Below are 20,423 nucleotides of genomic sequence, written 5' to 3' on the forward strand. Positions count from 1 at the left end.
TGACGCATCATTACCATCACTGTCGCTTGCCATGCTCCCATCCCCAACCTCACTCCCCTCTCCTTCCTCACTCCCCTCTCCTTCCTCACCCAGCTCTGCCTCCTCACTCTGCTCTCCCTCTCCCTCCTCGCCTCGCCCTGCCTCCTCTTCCTTGACTGTCTTTTTTTGAAAATGGTGGAGTTTCAACTGCGTTGTCTTTTTCTTCTTTTGATCTAACATCACTTTATAACATTTCAGCTCCGACATAACTTTTCTGGCCACTGTTGCACTTTGTTAATATTTGGATCTCTGGCATCCAAGATATCCAGCCCTTCTCATATAAACAAGAGTGCTTTTTCAAGATCACTTTTGGTCAGGACTCTCTCAGACTCTGGGGTTTCTGATATAGGCCGAGATGCAGCTGCCTCCAACTCTGCATTCTGTATCGTCTCCATCTCAATCAGTTCTTCGTTAGTCAGCTCCACTGTGTTGGTCAAACCCAGCTTCCCTGGCCTTGTCAAGACTTTCCTTGTTAGCTTTAGAGACATTTTCTTGGATGTCAATGCCAACGAAATCATACACCAACCGAGGACACAGATGTTTCCAAACCCCGTTTAGGCATTTCCTTGGCACTTTCTCCCAAGATTCTTTAATGAAGCATCTTTGATGGTAAACTGCTTCCAATATTCCGTCACGGTCATCTTGTCTTTTTGTGTCCTCTAAACCATGTCAGTCGGGGTCGATCGTAGATAATACGACTTGAAGGTTTTAATAATTCCTTGGTCACATGGCTGCAGAATGGGAGTGGTGTTGGGCGGCAAGAAAGCGAGCTGGATGTTGTTGGAGAGATTTTGTATTGATGGGGGATGGCTGGGAGCATTATCCAAGATCAGGAGAATCTTGAATGGAATCTCTTTCTTCTTGCAGTAAAGTTCTAACTCTTTTTCCAATTTCCCAAAGTAGTCCTTGAATATGCTCCCCGTCATCCATCCTTTTTTGTTGGATTACCAGTAGCAGGGTAGGAAGGTCTTGACGTAGCCCTGTGAAGACACAAGAACAAATAAAATTAGTTTAGTGTGCCGTGAATTGTGAGTTGGTGACACAATTTTCTTTTTTGTTTTGGTGCACAAAAAAAAGAAACGAGTGTTTACAATCTCGGTAAAAAATTTCAAAGCTTTCATGACTAATAATCAACATCCATACATACACCTGTCTCATCTATATTAAAAATCTGCTTGGAAGTGTAGCCACCTTCCTTGATGATGGTCTTGAGGGTAGCCAGATACGTTTTGGCTGCTTCCACATCGGCAGATGTAGCTTCCCCAGTCATTTTGAGATTGTGGAAGCCATATCGTTTCTTGAGCCTGGAGAACCACCCAGAACTGGCATTGAAGGTCTTGGCTTTGTCTTTGTCCTCCTCATTCTCGTCTTGCACATCCTGGTAGAGACTTAAAGCTTTAGCTTGTATGATGGCCATGCTGATAGGGGCATTATGCTTGTTTTGGTTTTGGATCCATTGTGCCAATAACTTCTCCATCCTCTCCATCTCCATGGATCTTGCTCGGTAACATTGTGAAGAGAAGGCTGATGTACCAGCAACAGAACTGGCTCTGATCTTGTCAGCATTCACCCTGATGGTCTGCAAAGTGCTTTCATTCAGTCTGGTAGCATGAACAATAACCTGAAGTTCTTTCACCCCGATCATAATGATCCAACACTTCTAACTTCTTTTCTATGGTCACAAGTTTTCTTGACCTCTTTGTTGCACTCTCCTTTGGGGTACCAGTACGCTTGGTTGCCATAGTACAACCACTCCTCGTTTAACGACGACAATTCGGACCAGCGTTGCTGTCGTTAACCGAATTGGTCGTTAAGCGAAAGTGTACAGACGCTCCTCAACTTACGTTTTAGTTACGTTCCGAACGGCCGAACGTAAGTTGAAAATGAACGTAAGTTGTTACTGTACTATACATCCGTAAATTCTATTACCGTATCTTATAAAACACCCCTAAATCATTAATTATACACATAACATTGTAAAATAATAACATTAATTTCAAATAAATTAATTTCAAGCAACATAAATTGAGATGGTGGAGGAGGAGGAGGCAAGGCATGTTCAGTTTGTCGTTTGTGCAATGTAAACAATGGACGCAGTGTCATGCGCAAGTATCGTTTGAACTACGGAGAGCGCGCTAAACTAAAAAATTCACTCAATTTTTTTTTTTTTTACAGTCAGTTCAAACGTAAAACGAATTAATGTAAGTAGAGGAGCGTCTGTATACATATACGTACATGTACTGTAAGTACAATGTCCAGCAATACATGTATCTTTATTTTTGTGTATTTTCTCTCTTTTATACAGTACATTAAAGCTTTATTTACTGTTTTGGTAGTACAGAAAACCCTCAAATAACGCGGTGGTTAGGTTCCTGAAATTACCGTGTATGACCAAATCCGCGTATGCTGACATTCTATATTAAATACCGGGGTATTTTTTTAGTTTTGACGATGGGCGCAATATAGCAATAGAAAATTAATTATTAATTTTGTAAATTAAAATGTATCAACGTAATATGCAATCTTGTGGGTGGAAATGAAAATAAAAAATACCTTGCTACAAGCAAATATGCTAATGAATGAAGTCGGTAGCATAGGATCGGGACGCTATCTTGTCGTCTGTCAATTGACGGCCTCGGTACTTCCGACAGTACCTCGCCAGGTACATTTTCTTGAAGGAATGTTATGAAGCAGAGATACATGCATTCCTTCAAGCTGCAAGAACTTTGTATACCCCACAAGCTGAGAGAGTGGTTGAAAAGCCCGCCAACGTCTCCCACGATGATGACAACGAGGATGAGTCGGATGACATTTAATTTGCAGGTAATGATTTATTAACCACTTCGGTACGGGACTTAAATCTCACGGGCAGCAGCCAATGCCAGCCGTATGACGTGTCGTAATAATACTCGCATCATAAAATATAGTCACCGCTTATATCGATCGTTCTCTCTTTCACCCACGAATTTTGAAAACCACAGAGAATGGGATTCAGGGCGCATTTGGGAGAATGTAAAAACACAGGGGCGACTACAATAAATATAATCAAGATGCCGATATGGCAGCGTCACGAATCCACTTGCTCCTCATGACGCCTACGTGTGCGGCACCGTATGGAAGGGGTTAAACACAGGTTAGGTTAGTTTAGGTTAGATGAATTTATCATCCTTTCGTTTCTTCGACGTCGGTATCTATCATAACAAACATGGCGTACCATTCATCCTACACGAGTTCGTTACTTACGAAATCTGTTTTAGCACCTTTTTTGTTTTTTTATTTCTGCTCACAAAATTGCATATTACGTTGATACATTATAATTTACAAAATTAAAAATTAATTTTCTATTGCTATATTGTGCCCATGGTCAAAACTAATACCGATATATACTGTACCCCAGGTAGTTTTTGCAGGTTGCAGGATGGTAATGTAGACCTAAGCTTCAGAACACTTTACCTCACAGCTAATATCCACCGTACAAGTTCATTTATAATGTCATACAAATTTGCCTCAGCCAACTTATCGTACACGACATCGTAACTTCGGGAGATTTACGTTAAACGAATATTGGTCTGTCATAAAGCCCATCGTTACTCCATGTTGTCGTTAAACAAGGAGTGGTTGTACACGAATTTATGTAACACAAAACTTTGATAGAATTGTTTATGAGTTCCACACGCTGTGAGGGCTGGCTTCACACTGAGGACAAAAGGCAGAGAGCGGAAGCATGGGAGTCAGAGCATCTCTTCTGCATTCTGGCGGTGAGATATTCAACTACAGTAGGCGGGAAATTCAACTCGCATAACATCGGACATTTTGTGTTATCAGAATATATACAGGTCGTAAGTCGATCTGGACGCAAGTCGGTCTATATATATATATATATTAGTGATGTACCGAAGCTTCGGTATCGGTAAATATCGGTTTATTTTCAAGCTATCGGTATCGGTAAAATAGAAGGTATCGGTATATCGGTATTGAAAAATGAATACCGATACCGATACCTTGAGAGAAAATTTAAGTTAGATTACTTTCATTCATGAAACAAATAAATAATTATATAAATATATAAAGTAAAGGGTGTCTTTCACGCCATGTGGTTGTGGAATCATTTGCGTCTTATGTAAGAAGAGAAGAGAGCTAGCTGATGGCTATTATCCTATTACCCTTTTCGATCTCATTCTTAATATTTATTTATTGTAATTATTTATTTATATTTAATATTTGAACTTGCATTTTCCAGATAGTCAATATTGTGATAAATTTATTAAATTACAATTAGAATTGCCAGAATTAGCAATAATGCCTAAGTCAAAGCAAAGTGTTATATGGAATCTAGTGACAGTATGCAAAGATGGTTCTTCAAAAGTATCCTGTAATTTCTGTAATACAATATTAAGCAGAGGAGGAATAAACAGGCAAACCCAAACAACAACAAATATTAGAAAGCATCTTCAACATAAACATCCTGATGAGTTTGGAAATGCCGAATTGGAGCAGAAAAAAGCAGCTGAATCAAACCCAACACTTGCCTCATTCTTAAATGTTCCACCTACCAAAAAGCTAAAAATTTCAACTTCAACTTCTAGTCAAAGTCAAACAGGCTGTTCAAGTGCAAAACAGGTATCTCAACAGCCAACTCTTGAAGCTACTCTCCAGTACAAAAAGATTTGTGACATCAACAGTGCTCCAGCAAAAGAGGTACACAAATATATTGCTGAAATGATCACAATAGATTGTCAAACTATATCTATTGTAGAAGATCTGGGATTTGCTAGGCTCCTTAATCACTTAAAACCAAACTATAAGATCCCAAGCAGGAAATACATCTCTAACACAACTATCCCAGAGCTTTATGAAAAAGTGCACAATAACGTACAAGGCATTGTGAGCAATGCGCAAAATATCGGTATCGGTATCGGTAACCCATTAAATTCCTGTATCGGTATCGGTAAAATGCTAAAAAAAATATCGGTATCGGTAAAAATTTTGGTTCTGGCACATCACTAATATATATATATATATATATATATATATACAGTATAAATTACCCTTTATATGATATATATATATATATATATATATTTTTTTCTCTCAGTCTCTCATATATATATATATATATTTGTATATTTAGCATACTGAAATAATCTTAGCATCTTTGAACTATGTTGTATAGTATTTTTAACCTTTTTATAATTTCATCTGATTTTCTTTAGGAAACGTAGCCTAGGCCTAAGCATATTGAATAAAATCCTATCATCTTTGACCTATGATATTTAATACTGTATTTGTTAACCTTTGTATTATTTTACCATCAGACTTTCTTTAGGAAACGTATGCATACTGAATAAAATCTTCTTATCTTTGAGCTACGTTGTTTAATATTCATTAACTTTTTATAATTTTCGTTAGGAAATGTAGCCTAGGCCTACACATACTGAATAAAGTCCTGTCATATTTGACCTACAAATCCTTTTTTGTTGGTTACATTAAAATCATTGTAAAGCAAAATTAGGAAAAAAATATTTCGAAACGCATTCTTTTCGTTTACGTACTGTACCGAAAATATTGTTACCGACAACAGACTAGGCATAAACAAAGTTTACTGTTACATTTTATTAATCGCAAAACATAAAAATACAAAATGCTGTGCCGAACATTTTGTCATCGACAACAGACTAGGCATAAAAAAATACTGTTACATTTTATTAATTGCAAAACATAAAAATACAAAATGTAAGGCAAAATTAGGATTTTTTTTATTTCAACAAAACACATTCTTTTTGTTTAAGTACTGTACCGAACATATTGTTATCGACAACAAACTAGCCTAGGCATAAAAAGTTTGTTATATTTTATTAATTGCAAAACATACAAAAGGCAATGCAAAATTAGGAAACATTTTACTTCAAACAAACAAAATGAAAGAATATTTAGGTGGCTGGGATGCTGACGCTGCCGGCAGCCTGCGAAAACTATCGTACTCCCGTCTCGCAGCGTGCGGAGTAATGTACTGCACTGCTAGGCATAACATTGCAATTCTATTACTCTATTAAATGTTAGATATTATTGCACCATCTCGTGGTCGTAAAGTCGATCAGTCGTAAGTCGACGACTACCTGTATTGATAAATTTTAAGTCGTCTAAGATCGAAATCGTGTCAACAGAACTCATTTTAACGGGGAGTTGACTGTATATATAGATGATATAGACCACGGACTAAAATCTATTGTCTCCAAATTTGCTGATATTCCAAAATTGTGCAGAATGGCAAATCAATTGGATATTCAAGAAGATTTAGATAAATTACAGCAATGGTCTGAAAAGTGGCTAATGAAATTTAACACAAGTAAATGCAAGGTTATGCATGTAGGTAAAATAACAGTAAGTGCAATTACAAGTTATTTGGATATTCGTTAACAAAAGTGGATAGTGAGAAGGATGTCGGGGTAATTATCAGTAATGATCTCAAATCATCTAAGCAGTGTATTTCTAAAGGGATTGACAACATTAAAAGTGAAAATTTTTACACTGAATGAGAATCCGACAAGAAATGATGGTCTCAAACTATCAAGAAATAGATTTAATTTGGAAGTGGGTAGACTGTGTAGTTAACAAGTGGAATAAACTCCCTGCAGAGGTAGTGCAATGTAGTTCAGTTGAAAGCTTTGAGATTTATTTAGTTAAACATCTAAGCAAGATGCTGTAATGCTGGCCATTTGATTTATATTGTTTGTTATTTGTCTATTATTTGCTTGATTTTCATTTATTATTATCTATTATTATTTACTATTTACCTGTTTGTTTAATATTTAACTATACCTATTCATCTATTTATTTTATTTATTGTTATTTATATTATTGTATTTTTTATTTTATTTGTATCATTATATTTTTTCACATCCGACCTAGTTATTAACCGAAAGGTCTCCTGTCAGCATGCTCTGCCTTTGTAATCCTTTATAATCTTTGGGTTTAAATTGCTGAACATCCGTGGACTTGGTTGATTTTACCTGCTTACAAGTACAAAAAATGGGTGGAAGGATTTACTCCCATTTACTCCGCAGCAGTTTATAGCCAAACTAATTGTTTATAAAAAAAAAAAATTATGTATTTTGACAAGGGAATATATAACAATATATCTTTATGCATTTTGGCTTAATAGTTCTCTGTTATTCAAAAATACAATTTTTGTAAGTAGACTTTAGAGGCTTAAAAATTGTTTAAAACATCAGGCATCTTTATAAATAGTATTACATGTATTTTATTAGTGTTTTTAAAGTTTATATTGTTTGTTTTTTCTAATAGGAAGTTGTTCATCAGCAGCAACATAATAAAAAGTATTATTTAAATTTTTTGTTTTATGCATTTATGTAATGTAGTAATTATGTACTACTGGCTTATAGAATAAAACCACTAATTAATTATCCTTAGTGATGCTGGTTGAAAAATATTTGCAAACAAGAATTTCTTATGGAAACAAGTACATAATAAAAAATAGATACATAATAAAATAGTTAAAAAGTAGCCCAATCTGTTGTGTATAAATCTACATAGATTATAAAGCAAGTAAAAATCATAGTTCAATTACTTTATAATAAAACTGATATATCGCAATTATATAAAGTGGAATCGGCATTGGCAACTAAGAGTGAATTAGCATCAGTATCAGCAATTAATGGTAAATAGGCATTGGTATCGGCAAAAATATGAAATCGGCACACCCCTATAAAATTTATTAATACATGCATACATATACCAAGGCTTTTTCCCCCTTACTAGGGAGGTAGCCAAAAAGGAAAAGGCATAAAATCATTCCCACCCATTCCATCCCTGAAAACACTCCACACCCCTCCACCCTCCCTCCCATCTTAGCACCTCCTAGATGACGGGTCATCCCTGCACCCTGTCCACTGCCCTGGGTCAGAAGCAGTGTCGCAAGACACAGCACATCCACAGCAAGACCGCTTCATTAAATCGGCGACCCCCCCTCTCCGTCCCCCCATATAAAGGAGAGGACAGGGAGAAATCCCTTCGGGCTGTGTCAAAATTTTGCTCACACACACTACCTCACCCCTCCATCCCCCCGTCCATTCGCCCGTCTTCTGTCCTCTCCCGTCCTTCCTCAACAGACATTCCCCTCTTCCCCAAAGCCCCCTTCACCCCATCCATCCATCTCATCCTAGGACGTCCCCTCATGTTCACTCCCTCCACATCTGCCTTCCATACCTCCTTTACTAGTCTTTCTTCACTCATTCTTTCCATGTGTCCAAACCATCCTAATACTCTTTCATCAACCCTATCTCCCAACTCCCTTTCCACCCCTGTTCTCCTCCTCACCTCATTTCTCACTCTAGCCTAGTAACCCCCATCATACTTCTCAGACACTTCATCTCAAACACATTCAAGCTCCTTCTCTCTTCCTCTCTTATGTTCCATGTTTCTGCTCCATACAGTGCTGTTGGCACAATCACTCCTTCATACAGTCTCCTCTTAGCATACATTCCCAAAAGTCTATTCCTCATTACACTTTTTAATCCACCAAGGCATTTACTCGCTTCTCTCAATCTACATTCTACCTCCACCTTTACTCCACCTTTTCCTGCCACATTTGCACCCAAGTATCTAAAACTATCCACTTCCTCCAGTTGCTCTCCCTTAACCACTTCACTACGGGACTTAAATCTCGCGGGCAGCAGCCAATGCCAGCCGTACGACGTGTCGTAATAATACTCGCATCATAAAATATAGTCACGGCTTATATCAATTGTTCTCTCTTTCACCCATGAATTTTGAAAACCACAGAGAATGGGATTTAGAGCAGATTAGGGAGAATGTAAAAACACAGGGGCGACTACAATAAATATAATCAAGACGCCGATATGGCAGCGTCGCGAATCCACTTGCTCCTCATGACGCCTACGTGTGCAGCATCGTATGGAAGGGGTTAATGCTCACTTCCAGATTACTGCCACTTTCACCCCTTGTACATCTCATCACCTTACTTTTACCCACATTTATCTTCAGCTTTCTTCTATCACACACTCTCCCAAACTCTGTCACCAACTTCCTCAATCCCTCCTCCGATCCTGCCACAAGTGCAGTGTCGTCCGCAAACAACAGCTGGCTCACCTCCCACTTTTCTCCATTTTCTTTAACCATCTCCAATCCCTGACCCACTACCCTTGCATTTAGCTCTCGCACTACCCCATCCATGCATAAGTTGAACAGCCAGGGTGACATAACGCATCCTTGACGAAGTCCCACCTTTACCACCACTCACTCTCTCCATTTCTAATCTGACACAAGCTCTACTACTCTCATAAAAACTCTTGACAGCTCCGAGAAGCTTTCCTCCTATCCCGTATATCCGCATAACCTCCCACAGTGCCTTTCTGTCTACCCTGTCATAAGCCTTTTCCAGATCCATAAAGGCCCAAAAAACATCCTTCCCCTTTCCTATAGCCTTCTCACATATCTGTCTTACCACAAAAATTTGATCTACACAACCTCTACCTGTCCTAAATCCACACTGTTCCTCACCAATTACTCCTTCTGTTCCTCTCCTAATCCTCTCAATCAAGATCCTCCCATAAGCCTTCCAAACTACACTTAACAAGCTTATCCCTCTGAAACTACTACATTCACACTTGTCCCCCATTCCCTTGTAAAGTGGAACTATACAGGCACTCCTCCAGTCCTCCGGCACTACCTTCTCTCCAGCAAACATTAAATAACCTCACCAACCAGTCCACCATCACTGTACCTCCTTTTTTAAGACATTCTGCATGGCATCCATCCAGACCAGGTGCCTTACCTGCTTTCATCATCTTAACAACTGCCTTCACTTCATCCTTCCTTATTTCTCCTCCATTTTCCTCACTCATCACGGTCATTTTCTTAGCATTTCCCACTTCAGCTATCTTTCCCTCCCTATCCTCCTTCACATTTAGCAACTCCCTAAAATATTCTGCCCATCTTCCCCTTACTGCCTTCTCCTCCATTATCATCTCTCTATCTGTACCTTTTATCTTTTCTTCTCTACTTGATTCGCCTCCTCTTCCTCTCTTAATTTCTTTCCAAAACATCTTTTTATTACTTTCAAAATTTTCTGTCATACTCTTACCCCATTTTACATCTGCTCTCCTCTTTGCCTCCTTTACCTTTTTCTTTACTTCTCTTTTCTTTTCTTTGTACATCTCATATGACTCCCTCATCCTATTTTGTAACCAATCTGTGTAAGCTCGCTTCTTCTCTTCTACAACCTTCTTCATTTCCTCATCCCACCATTCACTACCCTTCCTTCTATTTCCTCCTGTTCTTGTTCCACACACCATCTTTGCACACTTTGTGACTCCCTCCTTGAACCATCCCCATTCCTCATCCACACCTACCTCTACTCTATCCTTCACTCCCTCCCACTCCTCCTTCAGCTTCTTCTTGTACTCCTTCTCCTCTTCATTTAAAGAGTTCACTCTAAGCATCTCCCTACCTTTTGCCCCTTTCCTCTTTCTCCATCTGTCCTCCACTCTCAACTTACCTTCCACCAGAAAATGATCTGATATTCCCCCACCCTCTCCCCTTAGCACATGTACATCCTTAACTCTTCCTATCATAATCCTATTTACCACTATAGTCCATTAAAGCTCTATCTACCACCCTTCCCTCCACCACCCTCTCCCATGTGTACTTATGCTTGACTTTCTTCTGAAACATTGTATTTGCTATCATCAACTCTCTAGACACATTTCCACCATCAACTCTCCACTATGATTTTTTCCTGGAACTCCACATTTCCCAACCACTCCATCAATTGGATCCTTTCCTACCCTAGCATTAAGGTCTCCCAGTACTATTACATTTACACTTCTCCCTAAACCCTCTATGCACTCATTTAAATCTATCCAAAAGGCCTCCCTTTCTTCTACACTCTTCTCACTGCCAGGCCCATATGCACTTACAAAAACCCACATCTCCTTTCCCAGTTTCCTTCATCCACATTATCCTTGAGGAAACCTCCTTCCACTCCACTACATGTTTACCTATCTCTTCACTTACTAGAATAGCCACCCCTTCCCTCCCTCACCCTCTATTCACTCCTGATAACCTCCCACTTACACTCCCAAACTTACACTACCCTTCCCTTTCAGCTTAGTTTCACCCAAAGCCAACACATCCATCTTTCTTCTCACAAACATACTACCTATCTCTTCCCTTTTACTCTCATCTGTACCACATCCATGCACATTAAAAGACCCAAACCTTAGGGTGCTGGTCCGAGAACTTCCAGACCCTCTTATGCCTTTGCTTTTACTTTTAGGAATGTGCCCTGTGGGGCTACAAGGAGAAGGATGCCTAGTCCCAATCCCCGTCCCTTTCTTCTTGCCTCTTACGATCCAAGTGGGAATACGTGGTGGCAGTATTCTTTTCCCCCTCCACAGGGAATTCCCCCACCACAGAAAAAGAATACTCAGAGAAAAGGTACAGGACAGCAACAAGGGGTTGGGGGACAGCATAACGGAGGGACAGTCATAGTATAAAAGTGTCATCATTTCTCTATGAACAGAGTTTTCCTCTATCATAGACAAAATGATGTGTGGCTCTGGTCCGTAGGGGCGCCCCATATAGACCCTAAAGTATCGACTGCATGCTACTTTTCCACAATAGTAAAACCTAAACCTAAAACAGTCTAGTAATATTTGACCCATGGAATGCAGGATTTCTCTCTCTCTCTCTCCCCAACAGCTGTGTCTGGGCATAAAATCCAAAAGAGAAACAAAAACTTGATTTTTTTTTTTTTTTTTTTTTTTTTTTGTGACATGCGGACTCACCGGAGTACTGCCACATTCCATGGGTTAATAGTCAAAGTTAAACATTTGTCAATTGCAATTGAAGTTCAGCAGGCAGCATTAATTTCTCCCCTGTTTCTGAAGTCAAGCAGTTATGGTGTGGGGTGTATACATTACCACCAATGCTGAAGAGGCGTTTACTTTCCACTGAAGATGGTGGAAAGCACAGCATTTTGTTGGCAACTTTTCCAAGTTCAGGATATGAGTTGTCTCTGCACCAATTCAAGGAATATGAGTCACATGGTTCTAGTGAGAGGGAGCAAAACTTATCAACTTTGCTTTGTAGTGTCAGAACAGATGAAGATAATCTTAATTTTTTTCTTTGAAGTTTCATTTTGTCCAAATTTGACCCATGTGATTGTGAATTTGACAGCAAATCATCTAAGCATGAGTGAGAGTCATAGCTGTCATTGTCAAAAAGCATAAAGATGTATTGTTATGTATTAACTTGTCAAAATACATAAAAAATTCTTTATAAACAATTCGTTTGGCTATAAATTGCTGTGGAGTAAGTGGGAGTAAATCCGTCAGCCGATTTTTCGCACTGATAAGCAGGTAAAATTGATCTAGTCCGTGGACACCCAGATGATTTACTCCCATATTACTCTCACTTAATTTCTGTTATAGAAACTTTGCTGTTTAAAAATATATATATATATATACAGTATATATATATATATATATAAAAAATGCAAAAATAAAATTAAAAATTAATATAATTTGCTCTGACATTTACTCCGACTTGTGCTGCTATTTTAAAAGTTTCTGTGATTATACATCCTTGTGTCTGCAGATTTTATCACCTCTGCATAAAATTTTCAAAATGTGTTTTATGGCACTAGATGGCAATGTAGGTTTACCACCACTGCAGTATATTCCTAGCCACCTCATTCCCTACAGTTGTGATGCTATTTGAAAATGAAATAAAGCAATGATTATTTGGTAGTGGTATCTCAAATAGCACATGCTGCATGGCCCAGTGCAACCACCAGAACAATGAAATAGGTGAATTACTGAATTGGCATCAGTAAAATGATAGACGAGATAAACACCATATGAGGACGGAGCCTTTATTTGTACAATGTTTCGCTTATTACAGCTTTTTCAGTAAAATAATACCAATATCAATTCTTGCTGCTGCCAATTAATTGGCAAACTCCTAATATATATACACATATGCACCCTTGGTATATAGATTTATATATATATATATACAGTATTGTGAAACACGTAGTTTAGCCTCAAATAGTTTGAGGGAGAGGTATTTGAAATTTCAGATCCAATTTCTACCCACTGCACTAAACTGGAAGCTGTAAATCAATTCCAAAATCATGCAAACATGGATATTCAACATGAAATTTAATATACTATTATTACTATATAACCTAACCTAACATAACCATTCCATATAGAAAATAGATCTTTAAAATAAAAAAATAAAAAAGAAGAATGTGTTTGCCTGATACTGGAATAGAACCAAGCTCTCTCTCTCTCTCTGCATTGTGTGCCCTCACAAAGAAGGTAGACAAGGAGGACAAAGATATTTCCCCAATCAACTCTTAACCCCTTCCATACGGTGCCGCACATGTAGGCGTCATGGGGAGCGAGTGTATTCACGAGGCTGCCATATCGGCGTCTTGATTATATTCGTTGTAGTCGCCCCTCCATAATGACATTCTTTCTAATTCTTTTGTAATCGCATTTTCTATGGTTATCAAAATTCACAGGTGAAGAGAGAACGATCGATATAAGCGGTGACTATATTTTATGATGCGAGTATTATTACGACACGTCGTACGGCTGGCATTGGCTGCTGCCACCGAGATCTAAGTCCATGACGCCTACGTGTGCGGCACCGTATGGAAGGGGTTAACATGCAGTCAACTCTCAACATTTGTGGATCACTTACAGATTTAATTATTCAAGGAGATGTGAATATGACCAGATTAGATTATTTGATTATGCAAATAGGCTGCTAATATTAAATTATGGTATTTCTGCTTAGGTCTACGTATGGTCTATTGCTTTTTGTATTCTAGATCAACTCACCATGTCAGTTAGCAGCATTTCTTAAAAAAAGACATATCATATATTAATAATAACAACACTGTTTAGTGTATAAAATGGTATCTGACGCTCCTTAACTCTCCACCATCTCCCCATCTCAAACGCAGTTCAATCCCCTTGTCACCTAAGTTCCATGTAACTGCCTCTTCCCAAGCAAGGAGATATTGTGTATTCTCCTTGTAGAAATCCACATGCATGGACATTTTCATGATTCAGTATTTCATGAAGTATAAAATTTATATATATATATATATATATATATTATTATTATTTTTTTTTTTTAACTACATTTGTACATACATTTTTACACATTTTCTTGATCTGAAATTGGCTGGATATTTTTCTCATTCTAATTATCCTTCTTTCATATTTTAATTTCATTCTAGTTAGATGCTTCTAGTTAGAGTAACCTCTTCAGTATGAGTCAAATACTTGTGTGCACATTAGGCAGCCAGATATATGATTATGCATCACAAAACACGCATTAAGAAATATAAAATTATAGCTGTAATAATTATTCTTTCACCCAGAATGTTTATAATCACAGAAAATGCAATCAAGCTGGTTCACACAATATGGGGGTTACTCAACTACAACTACAATACTAGCTCCTTGTATGCTCACTTGAGAGCCTCATGATGCCTACATAGGTGTCATCATATTTTAAGGGTTAAAATAGGTTAGGTTGCATACCCAAGTGTTAAGTTTGGTTGGTTGCTGATTTACCCACCCTGTACTGCCCACATGTTTCAGCACCATTACCATTTTCCCTCATTCATACTCTGACCACCATGGTCTTCTCACATTGTGTTTGCATTTACCTAATTGTAGTATACAGGAAAGAAGCAACAGTCATTGGGTCCTGTTTCCTACTCTCCAATTTATCATATGCCAACTTGGTATATCTGTATGTGTGCACAAGTGCATTTCAGGATATTGCTTTTATGGTTCTGTCAATGTTGGTTGTCACCATGGGGGTAAAAGATGTGTGTTAGAGGTAGTTTAATGGAATAGACTTCATAACCATGTACTGAGTGGTGAAACTATCAGTTGTTTTAAGAGAGGGTTAGACAACTTTCTGGATGGGGATGATACCATATGTTCAATAAGTAATGAGAAAATGTCAGGCGAGACATTAAATATGTTTTAATCAAAATACTACTTCATGGTGAAGTACACATACATATATTCTATAAAATGATTAACTGGCAACTTTCTGTATTTGTAGGCCCGAGTGCAGCAGTGAATGTGGTGGAACCAGTCTGATTCAGTTTGCCAATCTGTGAACACTTGTCAAGATGCAAGGAAACATAGAGCAACATTACGCCATCAGATTTTGTGTTAAGCTTAACTACTTCACTCCAGGCCAAAATCTCGCGGGCAGCATTAGCTGCCAGACGTACGATGTTGCGTCATAATACTCGCATTATAAAAAATAAAGTCACCGCTGTATCGATCATTCTCTCTCACCTGTGAATTTTGATAACCATAGAAAATGTGATGAAGCCAGTTTACAGAGTATGGGGGTCACGCAGGCACAACTACAATAAATATAATCAAGACGCCGACATCGGCATCCTCGCGTACCCACTTGCTCCTCATGACGCCTACGTAGGCGTCACCGTATGGAAGGGGTTAAGAAAACCAAACAAGAAGCTTATGGAATGTTAAAGGAGGCCTATGGGGATGAACAGATGAGCCAAGCAAGTTTCTATCTGGTTTAACAGGTTTTCTGAAGGAAATGAACAGGTTGAGGATGAACCCAGATCTGGAGCACATTGAGGAAGTGCAAAGGTTAGTGATGCAACACCATTGAATATCTTTGAGGATGATATCTGAAGTTGTTGGTATTAGTATTGGCACAGTAGAGACAGTTCTAACCAAAGATCTGAAGCTCCACAAAGTCTGTGCCAAGTTCGTGCCTAAGATCCTCTCTGATGACCAGAGGTAGTTTCGTGTGGAATGTTGCACTGACATTCTCGAAATGATAGAGGCTGATTCAGGTTTCCTGAATAAGGTAGTGACTTGCGACGAGAGTTGGGTGTTCACCTACGACCCTGAGAGCAAATGTCAGAGTGCTCAGTGGAAGCACGCAACTTCCCCCAGACCCAAAAAGGCAAAGATGAGCAGGTCACAAGAGAAAGCCATGGTCATTCCTTTCTTTGACTCTCAGGGGCTTCTTCATGTTGAATAGGTTCCTCAGGGTCAAACCATCAATAAGGAATATTACCTTACTGTTCTGAAAAGGTTCAGGAAGAATATGAGAAAGAAAAGGCCTCAGCAGTGAAGGAGTGGTCAGTGGTGGTTCCACCAGGACAATGCCCCATGCCACAAGTCAACGCTGGTGACCACCTGGATGTCCGACAGGGGAATGAAAGTGGTACAGGAAGTCCTCATTATACGGTACATATGCGTGTCTGAAAACCTTACCGCAAATTGAAATTACCGTATACCGAACCCATTATAACATGTAATAATAGGATATGGCAGATGTACCTTCTCCCTGCTCTTTCCTCTCCAAAGTATCTAGCAGATACCATATCTGTGAATTTTTCTTACTGTAAATAGAATCGAGGGTAGTAATTACCAAATACCGTAACTGTGAATTTACCGGATAAAGAATTACCATATAAGGAGGACTCACTGTACAACACCCACCCTACATCCCAGACCTAGCCCCTTGCGATTTCTTTCTGTTCCCACGCATGAAAGACAGCCTCAGGGGAACCAGATTCCAGTCAACAGAGGAGCTGAAAGAGGAGTTGGAAAGTTACCTGAAGGGACTACTGAAAAAGGACTTTGGGGAGGTCTTCCAGGATTGGGAGAGGTGCATGCGTGTGTAGATGTGAGAGGCAATTATTTGGAAGGAGACAAAGTTTTGTAACCTTAAGTAAATAAATAGTGTCTCTCCTGACATTTTCTCATTACTTATTGATCGTAGTGGTAGGTGGTGATAGACATGGAACTGCCTAGTGTAGGCTTTATGGTTTCTTGCAGTTTCCTCCTTTCATATGTTCTTATAAAATCTTCACTTTCTTCTTTTCTTATTCTGGAATATATGGGGGTCAACTAGAGATTGTATTATTGTTGAAGAAGGCATTTTTTGACAGTTCTTTATGTTGCAGGTGCATGTCAGCGAGCAGGAGTGGGAACTGGACCAGTGATAACAGGAGCAGCAGCAGCAGTGCCAATTTGACAGAAGGAGCAAAATGACAACAGCAGCCGTCCAACATTTGAACCCGCCAAGGGTGGGATGGGGCGTGGTGAACGAGATTTAGCTGCCCTGTCTAAGCAGTATTCATCTCGAGATTTGCCATCACACAACAAATTGAAGTACCGCGAGTATGGTCAGAACAGTGTTGATGAGGTACGCAACAGGGAATTCCGACGTGAGTTGGAGGACCGTGAGCGTGCTGCACGAGAAAAGAGGAGTGGAGGTAGTAGTAGTAGCAGCAGTGGATCCAGAGATGTTTCTTCTTCTTCATCATCATCATCCTCTAAAAAGCCCCGGCTAGACCAGATTACTCCTGCAAACCTAGATGCTGATGATCCTCAAGATGAAGATGATGATGACTCTGATAATGATGATTCAGAAGATGAAGCTGCCCTTTTTGCTGAGTTGGAGAAGATTCGTAAAGAGCGGGCTGCAGAAGAAGCACGGAAAGAGCAGGAGCGACAGGAACAGGAGGACCGGATACGTATGGAAAATATAATCAGTGGAAATCCTCTCCTCAATCTAAGTGGTAACATAAAGTCAGATTTGAAAGTTAAGCGACGTTGGGATGATGATGTAGTGTTCAAAAATTGTGCAGCATCAGAACCTGAAAAGAATGAAAAGAATTTTATCAACGACTCTTTGAGATCTGACTTCCATAAGCGTTTCATGGAGAAATATATAAAGTAGTGTACTTTTGATAACATTACTCAATTGGAAATTTTGGGTTTTTCCAATATAATTAAAGTTTCGTATATAATTCATCAGTGCATTTTAAGATGTACAAATTTCGTTAAATTAATTTTCTTGGACCTTGCTTTGCAACCACCACTTATTTTTACTATTGTATGAATGCTTATCAGGGTTTTCTTATAAAGTTTCTTATTGTTGTACAAACTCACTTAAATAGAATTGTTTTGCAAACAGCAGTAGTTACTCCTTTACCATTCATTTTAACAGATATACCAAAAGGTTTTTCCCGATATATTGAAGGGGTGGCCAAGTGTACACCCACCCATCCAAAAACTCACTCATTTTCCCATTGATCTTAACACATCAAGAATGAAGGGTCATCTGTCCCATTCCATATTTCTTGTGTCAGAGGCAATGTATCAAGACAACACTTCCACACCAGGGCCTGACACTCAGAGCTGATATACCCCCCCCCCCCACTGCTGCATCATGTGGCAAACTCCTCCCACCCTTATCCACTTAAGAAATATATGGAGACAAGAAGATCCTTTCACACCATGTAATTCCCTTGTCCATTTATTACCACTCTCCATTGACTCCCAATTTTTTTCTCACTTCCTTGCTTAACAGACATTCCTCTTGTATCCAATGCTCCCTTCACCCCATCCATCCCCCTCATTCTTGATCTTCCCCACAAGTTCCCTCTGTCCACTTCTGCTTTTCCCCACTTTTTTGTTAGTCTTTTTTCATTCATTCTTTCTATGCCCAAACCATCCTAGCATTCTTTGGTAAATTTTGTCTACTAGCTCTCTTTCCACTCTTGCTCTGCTTCACCTCCAACACTTAAGCTCACATACTGTATGCTCAGGGTTTCCATTATTACCATCTTCAAATTCCAAGTCTCAGTTCCATACAGTGCCAAGGGCATAATCACTCATTATACACTGTATTTTTCACCTACTAAGAGTCGAGGCTTTTCATTTGTCTATCTATATACCAAGAGCTTTTTCTCCCATATAATGGAGGTAGGTAAGTCAGAGGTACGGATCTATTCCGACCCATTTCACTCCCCTCCACCACCCTTTCCACCCCTCCCATCTCAGCTTCTCATGGATGACAGGTCATCCCTGACCTGTTCATTTGTACCATGTAATGATAATTGCTGCTTTGAATTTCACTGATCCACAATCCCACAGTAGCACTGGTCCTTGGTCCCTCAGAGATCTGTATGGGAAGAAATTTGAATTGTTGCTTGTGTTGCATTAGTGTGGGATCTGTCACCAGTTTACAGTAGTTGGAAGAGGTTAGTAGCTTTTCTTATGTGAAAAGTTGGAGATGATAGAGACCATATGCCCATCCCAGAGACTGTGTCAGCCCCTCAAGAATGCACCCCACCCCCAGATGGAAGTGAGGGTGTGGGTAGGTTGTGAATTACAGTTGTTGTCTTGCATTTAACAGACTGGCAACCCCAAAGTTGCTGAGAGATCTGTATGAGATTGTGAGGACTGTTGCCAGCTACTGTGGGGCTGCAGCTTTTCCACTTTGTGGAACTAGAGGCAAAAATTGATTGTGATCAACCAAGGTTATGAAAATTTTTAACATAATGGCATTTTACTTACAACTATTTGTTATACTCTATAACATACTATTGTTTCAAATATTTTGAATGGAATTGTATTTTTTTTTTTTTTTTTTTTTTTTTCATTCTTTCTTAATTGGAGGCTAATCTCTGCTCAAAAAAGAATGTTGATCACATGTCTCGGCTTCCTTTCTGGTACTGGTCTTGTATCTCTTCTTTACCACCTCTAAACTCCCATCTCAGCATGATTACATTGTCCCCAAGTGGTGGTTGTTGAGAGGGAAATACAATATAAGGTGAGCATTTCTTGTAAGAAAAAAAAAAAGAACATCCTTTAGGTTTGTTAAAGGGTTTTCAATTAACAAGTGGGGCTAACTATTGTTTAACATTAATTTTAATAATTTCATCAGTATTTTGGAATAAATGGTATACATTTTTATAGATGAATGTTAATAAATGTGTAGCATTAATTTTTGGTCTTGTATTGCCCTGTCCATCAGAGAAAATTTGCCTTGCTTGCTCTTTTCCTCCTTCATCACCCACTCTACTGCTACTCTCCTTTGAATTAATGTATTCATTTATTTGATTTGATTTTTTTTTTTTTTGGGGGGGGGGGTCCTCTTTCAAATATACAGTTTAGTAGTTAAGGTCTTAAAACGATATTGAAAATAAAAGCCTGAATGTGATGGCAAAGTAGAATATATAAAGAAAAACATTCTTAGTTTATGTCAAGTGCCAGATTATAGTCTATCATTTGCTTGGAAGAAGTACTCTGATGGAGAGCTGGACTAAGAAACTATTTTCTAAACTTCAGCAGTGGAAAGAGAGAAATTACCACATGAATTAAATCTTGATCAAGAGATGTACAGAAAAAAAATCAATGCATCTGATATAATTGCGAAGAGGGTGGATTCCACATTTAACAAGCTATAAGGATTACACATTTGACAAGTGAGTAGTAGTTACCACAACAATAATAAGAGAT

The 20,423-nt window shown here is 38.8% G+C and overlaps 1 pseudogene; it reads left to right on the forward strand.

Annotated features, from left to right (window-relative positions):
• LOC143023317 (protein CWC15 homolog pseudogene) overlaps positions 1-19,908 on the forward strand; it is a 35,093-nt pseudogene extending 15,185 nt beyond the window's left edge.
• The last annotated feature ends 515 nt before the right edge of the window (positions 19,909-20,423 follow it).

The sequence above is a fragment of the Oratosquilla oratoria genome, unplaced genomic scaffold, assembly GCF_046742065.1.
Source record: "Oratosquilla oratoria isolate Oo_2021 unplaced genomic scaffold, ASM4674206v1 SCAFFOLD45, whole genome shotgun sequence".
NCBI lineage: Eukaryota > Metazoa > Arthropoda > Malacostraca > Stomatopoda > Squillidae > Oratosquilla > Oratosquilla oratoria.